Source organism: Pelmatolapia mariae, linkage group LG22, assembly GCF_036321145.2.
Source record: "Pelmatolapia mariae isolate MD_Pm_ZW linkage group LG22, Pm_UMD_F_2, whole genome shotgun sequence".
NCBI lineage: Eukaryota > Metazoa > Chordata > Actinopteri > Cichliformes > Cichlidae > Pelmatolapia > Pelmatolapia mariae.
The window spans coordinates 25586933-25600500 of NC_086245.2; the positions used below are offsets into that span (position 1 = coordinate 25586933).

At 38.6% G+C, this 13568-nt stretch overlaps 4 non-coding genes across 4 annotated transcripts; 2 read left to right on the top strand and 2 right to left on the bottom strand.

The window, feature by feature from the left end:
* Positions 1-2230: 2230 nt before the first annotated feature.
* On the bottom strand, positions 2231-2302 carry trnah-gug (transfer RNA histidin (anticodon GUG)). The gene has a single exon. It is a non-coding gene; the product is annotated as a tRNA-His (tRNA).
* A 421-nt stretch (positions 2303-2723) lies between these two features.
* trnah-gug (transfer RNA histidin (anticodon GUG)) lies at positions 2724-2795 on the top strand. Its single transcript has one exon. It is a non-coding gene; the product is annotated as a tRNA-His (tRNA).
* Positions 2796-6966: 4171 nt separating this feature from the next.
* On the top strand, positions 6967-7038 carry trnah-gug (transfer RNA histidin (anticodon GUG)). Its single transcript has one exon. It is a non-coding gene; the product is annotated as a tRNA-His (tRNA).
* A 2021-nt stretch (positions 7039-9059) lies between these two features.
* On the bottom strand, positions 9060-9131 carry trnah-gug (transfer RNA histidin (anticodon GUG)). The gene has a single exon. It is a non-coding gene; the product is annotated as a tRNA-His (tRNA).
* Between the last annotated feature and the right edge of the window lie 4437 nt (positions 9132-13568).

Genomic DNA, 13568 nt, shown 5'->3' on the forward strand with positions numbered 1-13568 from the left:
GTGTGTTTGAATTAAAGAATGTTAGCTACCGCTCACCGCTCGTCTGCAGGCTTTATTTAAGTGGAAAAACTTCCACAACAGGGTTTTAAGCATTTTCTAAGGACAGCGCGAAAACAGTAAAGAAAGGAAAAAAAGCCACCTCTTTCCTATTGGTGGAAAAATGTACCATGTCGACCAATTTAAAAAAAAAAGTCAACACGTAGGATTTGGTTGTTTAGGAAGAGGGGAGAGTTTTGGGAGTGACGGTAACAGCAGCGAGACAGAGCGAGCGAGTGAGAGAGAGAGAGAGAGAGAGTTTTTAGATGTGGGAGATTTGTGACATTTAGTGCGGAGTGTATACTTAGTGTGTTGTGCTGTCTTGTGTAGCTGTTCTGTTGTGTAGTCGTTGTTTTGTTTTGTGTGTCAGTGAGGGCACTAATGAATGTCACTAAGGCACATTTGCAATGTAAACACTGTCACTAAGTAGAAAACCAGCGGAGTGATACACCTCCTGTTGTCAGGCCTGCAGGTTTATCCCTGTGCTGTTCTCCTCTGTCTTTTGGTGGACAAACTTATTTTTTACTGGCACACATCATTTGTGGGGCATCTTATTGCGACACCTGATTGTTCTCTCATTTTAGTTAGTAATATTTTTAAATGGTTGTACAAAATGAAAAAACGGCAGGTGTATTGGTTGCATTTTTAGACAAATAGTTGTATATGTTTACAAAATGTACAATTTATATTTGCTCAACATGTCTGTGGGTTTTTTACAGTAAAAAATACTACTAGGATTTTAAGTTCTTTGTGTGATTTCAGATCAGTAACACTAATGCAGTATGTCAGTGAAAAAAAACAACTAAATTCAGTGAGAAGAAAAGGATGATACCAAACAAGGCAAGGAGAAAAAAATAAAAAGAAACAATTTGAGGATGAAATGCAAACGTAGACTCAAAAGGAATCAAAAATGGGCAGTTGTATTTCAGACCTCAGTGGGTTTATCCAACAAATCATGAAAAATTAGGTTTAAATTTTTGTTCATGACAGTGTAGATTTCTGACATTTTGTGTAATTTAAGCTGTAACAATGTGATTGTTTTCTAACAAAAAACACTGTGAAACTTAAGTTAGACTTGTGTTTGTAAATGAACCACCCCATGTTGTGTAGTTCTCTGGAGTTTATACTTATTGGGCTACATATTTATTTATTATACAGGCTATACAGTACATAACATCAAAACTCACATGTTTTATGTAACTAAAGTGTGTAATTATGTGGACTACAGACAATAATTAAGTTATAGACTATATTTATATGAAAAACATGTATACTTACTGCATTTGAATCATTTTAACCATATGTAATCACCTGTATATGTGTTTGGGGGAAAAAAAGGCTTTGAATTTGCCACCCCATTTGATTTCTTTGCCACCCTAAGAAAATTTCTCTAGATCCGCCCCTGCGCGAACGTGCGTTGCAACTTCTTATCTGGTGCGCGTCTTTTATTTTGACAGCGAGTGCGCACCTGCGGACCACTTATGTGCACCCCTGAGTATAACAACATATTTACTGGAACACTTTTTTTAGATTTCTGTAAATCTTGTGAATGTGATAACTCAAGAAAGAAACAACTAGGATTTTCCTCAACCTCGAGGTAAAAGTCAGAGGCCAAGTTTTCTGAAAATGTTCTCACGCGATAACTCGAGAATGAGGCAAAGTATACCTTTTAAACGGATACCTTCATCAGTGGTTTCCTCAGTTTCTGAACGCTTGATCAAAGAACAGGCGATGCCGCATGGCGGTAGAAGTATGAGCATAAAGTTTTTAAAAGAAAATAGAGATTTCATTTTGAATATCTGTTCTGCTGTCATCAGAATAATGATCATTGTTTCAATCATTATTCAACTGCACATATGTTTCATAAGCAGTTGGAGCAGGTGGACAATCAGTCAATCAGTGCAGCCTAAAGGCAGCAACTGCCAAATAATTCAGCAAAGCAAACACATGATCACATCTTACCACAAGAGGTCGGCAAAGGCATAAAAAGGCACAGTCTAATTAGTTCCCATAACTTAAAAAATGTTTGGAAACTCGTTGCCTCAAAAAACAGTACTGAGTACTCACTCTACATCCCGACTCAGTACTCAGGACGTAGAGTGAGAAGAGAACAAAAGACAAAAATGAAAACACACACAAACAACTAGTCACCACTTAAAGTGTGAAGCTCCCCAAAGTGAAATCACAACCACTCTGCCGTGACCCGGATTCGAACCGGGGTTGCTGCGGCCACAACGCAGAGTACTAACCACTATACGATCACGGCTGCTCAGAAAATGATCATCTGCAATCTTTATTGTGCCTTTTCCTTTATATCGATCTCAAACTCTGTGTCTACGATGCGCACATTTACGCACGTGGCACAGTAACAGTATCCGCATTAACTCTGGGACCTCGCGTGGTCTGACCGTAAATACATTTTGGTGCTCTTCTGCACATCGTACAGGTCAGCTGTTACACGCAGATTCAAGTGTTTACGGTGAAATAAGAAGAAAAAAAGAAAAAAAAAAAAAAGCAAGATCCAGACTCTAACTGGCAGTGAAAAGCACAACATGTTTGTAGTTCCAATGTTGATACGACCTAAACGTGTCAAACTTAAAATGTACAGTCCTGCTTAGTGGGTTTAAAATGGACTCGTGTGGATTGGAGGTGATTGACTACATGGACGTTCAGCCTGCAGCTGAGCAGCCGTGATCGTATAGTGGTTAGTACTCTGCGTTGTGGCCGCAGCAACCCCGGTTCGAATCCGGGTCACGGCATTGTGGTGAAGCTTTTAAAGCAAATACAGCAGATAAAGTGGAACAAGAATGAGGGTGAAATGTTGGTTCTCCTGTCTGAAATCTGCGAGAGAGATGAGAAAAAAACAGATACATGACGTTTGATATAATAATAAAACAGGTGAATTTAAGAAGTCAACTTGTAACCGGTGATCAGTGGGTAACAAAAAGGAACCGCACGCTGTGCACTATTTAGCTTATTTTGTTATTTCTGCAACGGCTTACTGAGTTAGGGAAAAACAGCACAAGAGTTCAGAAATTAACGATAAAAAAACTGCTTCCATAAAGTCGAAGGCATAAAGGCTTTGACTTCTTGATATGATTCATCAACGCTGGATCAATGACATTTTTACTCATGTGTTCCTACACAAAAGGTTGCACTACAAACCAAACATTGTCTTATATATTATACTAACATTTTTATTTGAATTAATACCTATTTGACTTTATTATATTTATTTTATTTGAGAAAATGTGGCATAACTTGATACAAATAGTTGTTTTTTATCTTAATTTTGAATTTTTAAAAATACTTTAACCCTTTTATTTTTTTTGGCTGTGTTATGTCTTTGTTGGAAATCTTCTGTTTAATCACATTTGTTTAAATTCAGTGTCTTTTACTGTGACATGTCATCCATACTCTGATGGATTTTGCCCACTTTCAACAACTTTGTGAATAAAAATGTACACACACAAAGTCTGGTCAAAGTGTTCGTCATTAACACGGTGCTGATCTCAGCTACCAGAAAGTCTTATCTGAAGCTGCTGTTTCATTATTAAATCTCAGGATCACCCTGTGTTTTTCACCAAGCTGGCAATGTTTCATATTAAATGCTTGTGATGCTCCTGCAGTATAACCAGGGGTGCACATAAGTGGTCCGCAGGTGCGTATTCGCTGTCAAAATAAAAGACGCGCACTAGATAAGAAGTTTGCTTACATAAGATTTTCTGGAGGTGGACAGACATTTGTTTAGAACTCTTAAAGATGTCGAAGAAGCAAGCTCCTTTAAGCAATTAGTTTGGTGTTCCTCCACCTCCAAAGAAATGTCAGAAGGAGTCCGAACCGCAAAAGAAGCGTGTATTCTCGGAAAAGTAGTTGCAGCAGGTTAGCTGGCTTCAAACAAATGATAAACGCGCAGAGATGTGGTGCAGAATATGCCGTGAAAATCCCACTCTAGCGGACAAAAACAGTCCCTTTTATATGTACGCAACGCAGGGGCGGATCTAGAAGGGTGGCATGGGGTGGCAAGTGCCATCCTAAAATGATCCCGTGCCACCCCAAGTGCCACCCCAGTCTTGCATATGACAGTGTTGTTTATTAAAATAAGATAGCATTAACAGTTTGAGCGTAGTTACAGTCAACAGTGAATATAAATGCTAAAACTGAATATATTGCAGAGTGTCCCGCCCCTCAACCGTTAACAAATGGTTCAGCCCATAGCAGGACCGGCTTTTTTCTTGTTTTCAGTAGCAAGCGATGCTTATGATTGTGCCAGAGCACATTTTGAACAACACAGGTGGTTGGTTGTTACAGTCTGGAAATGGAAGGAAGGTGAGTGTTATTAACCCTCCGTGGTCCACGGACACGCTGCACCTCTAAATCACATGACTAATTTAAGCTGACATAGCAACAAGCTGCAGCCACGCTGAGTCTCTATCTCAGCCCACACTGAAAGTTCAGACTTCAAAGTTTTTAAATTTTAATTACAGGCCAGTAAATCCAGAGTTATGATAATATATATAAGCCACGCTTTTTTCTAAATACTGTCGTCACGTTTTTGTGTGTGTGGGTTTTAAGCGTTTTCTAAGGACAGCGCGAAAACAGTAAAGAAAGGAAAAAAAGCCACCTCTTTCCTATTGGTGGAAAAATGTACCATGTCGACCAATTTAAAAAAAAAAGTCAACACGTAGGATATGGTTGTTTAGGAAGAGGGGAGAGTTTTGGGAGTGACGGTAACAGCAGCGAGACAGAGCGAGCGAGTGAGAGAGAGAGAGAGAGAGTTTTTAGATGTGGGAGATTTGTGACGTTTAGTGCGGAGTGTATACTTAGTGTGTTGTGCTGTCTTGTGTAGCTGTTCTGTTGTGTAGTCGTTGTTTTGTTTTGTGTGTCAGTGAGGGCACTAATGAATGTCACTAAGGCACATTTGCAATGTAAACACTGTCACTAAGTAGAAAACCAGCGGAGTGATACACCTCCTGTTGTCAGGCCTGCAGGTTTATCCCTGTGCTGTTCTCCTCTGTCTTTTGGTGGACAAACTTATTTTTTACTGGCACACATCATTTGTGGGGCATCTTATTGCGACACCTGATTGTTCTCTCATTTTAGTTAGTAATATTTTTAAATGGTTGTACAAAATGAAAAAACGGCAGGTGTATTGGCTGCATTTTTAGACAAATAGTTGTATATGTTTACAAAATGTACAATTTATATTTGCTCAACATGTCTGTGGGTTTTTTACAGTAAAAAATACTACTAGGATTTTAAGTTCTTTGTGTGATTTCAGATCAGTAACACTAATGCAGTATGTCAGTGAAAAAAAACAACTAAATTCAGTGAGAAGAAAAGGATGATACCAAACAAGGCAAGGAGAAAAAAATAAAAAGAAACAATTTGAGGATGAAATGCAAACGTAAACTCAAAAGGAATCAAAAATGGGCAGTTGTATTTCAGACCTCAGTGGGTTTATCCAACAAATCATGAAAAATTAGGTTTAAATTTTTGTTCATGACAGTGCAGATTTCTGACATTTTGTGTAATTTAAGCTGTAACAATGTGATTGTTTTCTAACAAAAAACACTGTGAAACTTAAGTTAGACTTGTGTTTGTAAATGAAGCGCCCCATGTTGTGTAGTTCTCTGGAGTTTATACTTATTGGGCTACATATTTATTTATTATACAGGCTATACAGTACATAACATCAAAACTCACATGTTTTATGTAACTAAAGTGTGTAATTATGTGGACTACAGACAATAATTAAGTTATAGACTATATTTATATGAAAAACATGTATACTTACTGCATTTGAATCATTTTAACCATATGTAATCACCTGCATATGTGTTTGGGGGAAAAAAAGGCTTTGAATTTGCCACCCCATTTGATTTCTTTGCCACCCTAAGAAAATTTCTCTAGATCCGCCCCTGCGCGAACGTGCGTTGCAACTTCTTATCTGGTGCGCGTTTTTTATTTTGACAGCGAGTGCGCACCTGCGGACCACTTATGTGCACCCCTGAGTATAACAACATATTTACTGGAACACTTTTTTAGATTTCTGTAAATCTTGTGAATGTGATAACTCAATAAAGAAACAACTAGGATTTTCCTCAACCTCGAGGTAAAAGTCAGAGGCCAAGTTTTCTGAAAATGTTCTCACGCGATAACTCGAGAATGAGGCAAAGTATACCTTTTAAACGGATACCTTCATCAGTGGTTTCCTCAGTTTCTGAACGCTTGATCAAAGAACAGGCGATGCCGCATGGCGGTAGAAGTATGAGCATAAAGTTTTTAAAAGAAAATAGAGATTTCATTTTGAATATCTGTTGTCTTTGTGCTGTCATCAGAATAATGATCATTGTTTCAATCATTATTCAATTGCACATATGTTTCATAAGCAGTTGGAGCAGGTGGACAATCAGTCAATCAGTGCAGCCTAAAGGCAGCAACTGCCAAATAATTCAGCAAAGCAAACACATGATCACATCTTACCACAAGAGGTCGGCAAAGGCATAAAAAGGTACAGTCTAATTAGTTCCCATAACTTAAAAAATGTTTGGAAACTCGTTGCCTCAAAAAACAGTACTGAGTACTCACTCTACATCCCGACTCAGTACTCAGGACGTAGAGTGAGAAGAGAACAAAAGAAAAAAATGAAAACACACACAAACAACTAGTCACCACTTAAAGTATGAAATCAGAACCACTCTGCCATGACCCGGATTCGAACCGGGGTTGCTGTATAAGAAGAAAAAAAGAAGAAGCAAGATCCAGACTGTAACTGGCAGTAAAAAGCACAACTTGTTTGTAGTTCCAATGTTGATACGACCTAAACGTGTCAAACTTAAAATGTACAGTCCTGCTTAGTGGGTTTAAAATGGACTCGTGTGGATTGGAGGTGATTGACTACATGGACGTTCAGCCTGCAGCTGAGCAGCCGTGATCGTATAGTGGTTAGTACTCTGCGTTGTGGCCGCAGCAACCCCGGTTCGAATCCGGGTCACGGCATTGTGGTAAAGCTTTCAAAGCAAATACAGCAGATAAAGTGGAACAAGAATGAGGGTGAAATGTTGGTTCTCCTGTCTGAAATCTGCGAGAGAGTTGAGAAAAAAACAGATACATGACGTTTGATGTAATAATAAAAACAGTTTAATTTAAGAAGTCAACTTGTAACCGGTGATCAGTGGGTAACAAAAAGGAACCGCACGCTGTGCACTATTTAGCTTATTTTGTAATTTCTGCAACGGCTTACTGAGTTAGGGAAAAACAGCACAAGAGTTCAGAAATTAACGATAAAAAAACTGCTTCCATAAAGTCGAAGGCATAAAGGCTTTGACTTCTTGATATGATTCATCAACGCTGGATCAATGACATTTTTACTCATGTGTTCCTACACAAAAGGTGGCACTACAAACCAAACATTTTCTTATATATTATACTAAGATTTTTATTTGAATTAATACCTATTTGACTTTATTATATTTATTTTATTTGAGAAAATGTGGCATAACTTGATACAAATAGTTGTTTTTTATCTTCATTTTGAATTTTTAAAAATACTTTAACCCTTTTATTTGTTTTGGCTGTGTTATGTCTTTGTTGGAAATCTTCTGTTTAATCACATTTGTTTAAATTCAGTGTCTTTTACTGTGACATGTCATCCATACTCTGATGGATTTTGCCCACTTTCAACAACTTTGTGAATAAAAATGTACACACACAAAGTCTGGTCAAAGTGTTCGTCCTTAACACGGTGCTGATCTCAGCTACCAGAAAGTCTTATCTGAAGCTGCTGTTTCATTATTAAATCTCAGGATCACCCTGTGTTTTTCACCAAGCTGGCAATGTTTCATATTAACTGCTTGTGATGCTCCTGCAGTGTAACCAGGGGTGCACATAAGTGGTCCGCAGGTGCGTATTCGCTGTCAAAATAAAAGACGCGCACTAGATAAGAAGTTTGCTTACATAAGATTTTCTGGAGGTGGACAGACATTTGTTTAGAACTCTTAAAGATGTCGAAGAAGCAAGCTCCTTTAAGCAATTAGTTTGGTGTTCCTCCACCTCCAAAGAAATGTCAGAAGGAGTCCGAACCGCAAAAGAAGCGCGTATTCTCGGAAAAGTAGTTGCAGGAGGTGAGCTGGCTTCAAACAAATGATGAACACACAGAGATGTGGTGCAGAATATGCCGTGAAAATCCCACTCTAGCGGACAAAAACAGTCCCTTTTATATGTACGCGAACGCACGTTGCAACTTCTTATCTGGTGCGCGTCTTTTATTTTGACAGCGAGTGCGCACCTGCGGACCACTTATGTGCACCCCTGAGTATAACAACATATTTACTGGAACACTTTTTTAGATTTCTGTAAATCTTGTGAATGTGATAACTCAAGAAAGAAACAACTAGGATTTTCCTCAACCTCGAGGTAAAAGTCAGAGGCCAAGTTTTCTGAAAATGTTCTCACGCGATAACTCGAGAATGAGGCAAAGTATACCTTTTAAACGGATACCTTCATCAGTGGTTTCCTCAGTTTCTGAACGCTTGATCAAAGAACAGGCGATGCCGCATGGCGGTAGAAGTATGAGCATAAAGTTTTTAAAAGAAAATAGAGATTTCATTTTGAATATCTGTTGTCTTTGTGCTGTCATCAGAATAATGATCATTGTTTCAATCATTATTCAATTACACATATGTTTCATAAGCAGTTGGAGCAGGTGGACAATCAGTCAATCAGTGCAGCCTAAAGGCAGCAACTGCCAAATAATTCAGCAAAGCAAACACATGATCACATCTTACCACAAGAGGTCGGCAAAGGCATAAAAAGGCACAGTCTAATTAGTTCCCATAACTTAAAAAATGTTTGGAAACTCGTTGCCTCAAAAAAACAGTACTGAGTACTCACTCTACATCCCGACTCAGTACTCAGGACGTAGAGTGAGAAGAGAACAAAAGACAAAAAATGAAAACACACACAAACAACTAGTCACCACTTAAAGTGTGAAGCTCCCCAAAGTGAAATCACAACCACTCTGCCGTGACCCGGATTCGAACCGGGGTTGCTGCGGCCACAACGCAGAGTACTAACCACTATACGATCACGGCTGCTCAGAAAATGATCATCTGCAATCTTTATTGTGCCTTTTCCTTTATATCGATCTCAAACTCTGTGTCTACGATGCGCACATTTACGCACGTGGCACAGTAACAGTATCCGCATTAACTCTGGGACCTCGCGTGGTCTGACCGTAAATACATTTTGGTGCTCTTCTGCACATCGTACAGGTCAGCTGTTACACGCAGATTCAAGTGTTTACGGTGAAATAAGAAGAAAAAAAGAAGAAAAAAAAAAAAAGCAAGATCCAGACTGTAACTGGCAGTGAAAAGCACAACATGTTTGTAGTTCCAATGTTGATACGACCTAAACGTGTCAAACTTAAAATGTACAGTCCTGCTTAGTGGGTTTAAAATGGACTCGTGTGGATTGGAGGTGATTGACTACATGGGCGTTCAGCCTGCAGCTGAGCAGCCGTGATCGTATAGTGGTTAGTACTCTGCGTTGTGGCCGCAGCAACCCCGGTTCAAATCCGGGTCACGGCATTGTGGTGAAGCTTTTAAAGCAAATACAGCAGATAAAGTGGAACAAGAATGAGGGTGAAATGTTGGTTCTCCTGTCTGAAATCTGCGAGAGAGTTGAGAAAAAAACAGATACATGACGTTTGATATAATAATAAAACAGGTTAATTTAAGAAGTCAACTTGTAACCGGTGATCAGTGGGTAACAAAAAGGAACCGCACGCTGTGCACTATTTAGCTTATTTTGTAATTTCTGCAACGGCTTACTGAGTTAGGGAAAAACAGCACAAGAGTTCAGAAATTAACGATAAAAAAACTGCTTCCATAAAGTCGAAGGCATAAAGGCTTTGACTTCTTGATATGATTCATCAACGCTGGATCAATGACATTTTTACTCATGTGTTCCTACACAAAAGGTGGCACTACAAACCAAACATTGTCTTATATATTATACTAACATTTTTATTTGAAATAATACCTATTTGACTTTATTGTATTTATTTTATTTGAGAAAATGTGGCATAACTTGATACAAATAGTTGTTTTTTATCTTCATTTTGAATTTTTAAAAATACTTGAACCCTTTTATTTTTTTTGGCTGTGTTATGTCTTTGTTGGAAATCTTCTGTTTAATCACATTTGTTTAAATTCAGTGTCTTTTACTGTGACATGTCATCCATACTCTGATGGATTTTGCCCACTTTCAACAACTTTGTGAATAAAAATGTACACACACAAAGTCTGGTCAAAGTGTTCGTCCTTAACACGGTGCTGATCTCAGCTACCAGAAAGTCTTATCTGAAGCTGCTGTTTCATTATTAAATCTCAGGATCACCCTGTGTTTTTCACCAAGCTGGCAATGTTTCATATTAAATGCTTGTGATGCTCCTGCAGTATAACCAGGGGTGCACATAAGTGGTCCGCAGGTGCGTATTCGCTGTCAAAATAAAAGACGCGCACTAGATAAGAAGTTTGCTTACATAAGATTTTCTGGAGGTGTACAGACATTTGTTTAGAACTCTTAAAGATGTCGAAGAAGCAAGCTCCTTTAAGCAATTAGTTTGGTGTTCCTCCACCTCCAAAGAAATGTCAGAAGGAGTCCGAACCGCAAAAGAAGCGCGTATTCTCGGAAAAGTAGTTGCAGCAGGTTAGCTGGCTTCAAACAAATGATAAACGCGCAGAGATGTGGTGCAGAATATGCCGTGAAAATCCCACTCTAGCGGACAAAAACAGTCCCTTTTATATGTACGCAACGCAGGGGCGGATCTAGAAGGGTGGCATGGGGTGGCAAGTGCCATCCTAAAATGATCCCGTGCCACCCCAAGTGCCACCCCAGTCTTGCATATGACAGTGTTGTTTATTAAAATAAGATAGCATTAACAGTTTGAGCGTAGTTACAGTCAACAGTGAATATAAATGCTAAAACTGAATATATTGCAGAGTGTCCCGCCCCTCAACCGTTAACAAATGGTTCAGCCCATAGCAGGACCGGCTTTTTTCTTGTTTTCAGTAGCAAGCCATGCTTATGATTGTGCCAGAGCACATTTTGAACAACACAGGTGGTCGGTTGTTACACTCTGGAAATGGAAGGAAGGTGAGTGTTATTAACCCTCCGTGGTCCACGGACACGCTGCACCTCTAAATCACATGACTAATTTAAGCTGACATAGCAGCAAGCTGCAGCCACGCTGAGTCTCTATCTCAGCCCACACTGAAAGTTCAGACTTCAAAGTTTTTAAATTTTAATTACAGGCCAGTAAATCCAGAGTTATGATAATATATATAAGCCACGCTTTTTTCTAAATACTGTCGTCACGTTTTTGTGTGTGTGGGTTTTAAGCGTTTTCTAAGGACAGCGTGAAAACAGTAAAGAAAGGAAAAAAAGCCACCTCTTTCCTATTGGTGGAAAAATGTACCATGTCGACCAATTTAAAAAAAAAAGTCAACACGTAGGATATGGTTGTTTAGGAAGAGGGGAGAGTTTTGGGAGTGACGGTAACAGCAGCGAGACAGAGCGAGCGAGTGAGAGAGAGAGAGAGAGTTTTTAGATGTGGGAGATTTGTGACGTTTAGTGCGGAGTGTATACTTAGTGTGTTGTGCTGTCTTGTGTAGCTGTTCTGTTGTGTAGTCGTTGTTTTGTTTTGTGTGTCAGTGAGGGCACTAATGAATGTCACTAAGGCACATTTGCAATGTAAACACTGTCACTAAGTAGAAAACCAGCGGAGTGATACACCTCCTGTTGTCAGGCCTGCAGGTTTATCCCTGTGCTGTTCTCCTCTGTCTTTTGGTGGACAAACTTATTTTTTACTGGCACACATCATTTGTGGGGCATCTTATTGCGACACCTGATTGTTCTCTCATTTTAGTTAGTAATATTTTTAAATGGTTGTACAAAATGAAAAAACGGCAGGTGTATTGGCTGCATTTTTAGACAAATAGTTGTATATGTTTACAAAATGTACAATTTATATTTGCTCAACATGTCTGTGGGTTTTTTACAGTAAAAAATACTACTAGGATTTTAAGTTCTTTGTGTGATTTCAGATCAGTAACACTAATGCAGTATGTCAGTGAAAAAAAACAACTAAATTCAGTGAGAAGAAAAGGATGATACCAAACAAGGCAAGGAGAAAAAAATAAAAAGAAACAATTTGAGGATGAAATGCAAACGTAAACTCAAAAGGAATCAAAAATGGGCAGTTGTATTTCAGACCTCAGTGGGTTTATCCAACAAATCATGAAAAATTAGGTTTAAATTTTTGTTCATGACAGTGCAGATTTCTGACATTTTGTGTAATTTAAGCTGTAACAATGTGATTGTTTTCTAACAAAAAACACTGAAACTTAAGTTAGACTTGTGTTTGTAAATGAACCACCCCATGTTGTGTAGTTCTCTGGAGTTTATACTTATTGGGCTACATATTTATTTATTATACAGGCTATACAGTACATAACATCAAAACTCACATGTTTTATGTAACTAAAGTGTGTAATTATGTGGACTACAGACAATAATTAAGTTATAGACTATATTTATATGAAAAACATGTATACTTACTGCATTTGAATCATTTTAACCATATGTAATCACCTGCATATGTGTTTGGGGGAAAAAAAGGCTTTGAATTTGCCACCCCATTTGATTTCTTTGCCACCCTAAGAAAATTTCTCTAGATCCGCCCCTGCGCGAACGTGCGTTGCAACTTCTTATCTGGTGCGCGTCTTTTATTTTGACAGCGAGTGCGCACCTGCGGACCACTTATGTGCACCCCTGAGTATAACAACATATTTACTGGAACACTTTTTTAGATTTCTGTAAATCTTGTGAATGTGATAACTCAAGAAAGAAACAACTAGGATTTTCCTCAACCTCGAGGTAAAAGTCAGAGGCCAAGTTTTCTGAAAATGTTCTCACGCGATAACTCGAGAATGAGGCAAAGTATACCTTTTAAACGGATACCTTCATCAGTGGTTTCCTCAGTTTCTGAACGCTTGATCAAAGAACAGGCGATGCCGCATGGCGGTAGAAGTATGAGCATAAAGTTTTTAAAAGAAAATAGAGATTTCATTTTGAATATCTGTTCTGCTGTCATCAGAATAATGATCATTGTTTCAATCATTATTCAATTGCACATATGTTTCATAAGCAGTTGGAGCAGGTGGACAATCAGTCAATCAGTGCAGCCTAAAGGCAGCAACTGCCAAATAATTCAGCAAAGCAAACACATGATCACATCTTACCACAAGAGGTCGGCAAAGGCATAAAAAGGTACAGTCTAATTAGTTCCCATAACTTAAAAAATGTTTGGAAACTCGTTGCCTCAAAAAAACAGTACTGAGTACTCACTCTACATCCCGACTCAGTACTCAGGACGTAGAGTGAGAAGAGAACAAAAGAAAAAAATGAAAACACACACAAACAACTAGTCACCACTTAAAGTGTGAAGCTCCCCAAAGTGAAATCAC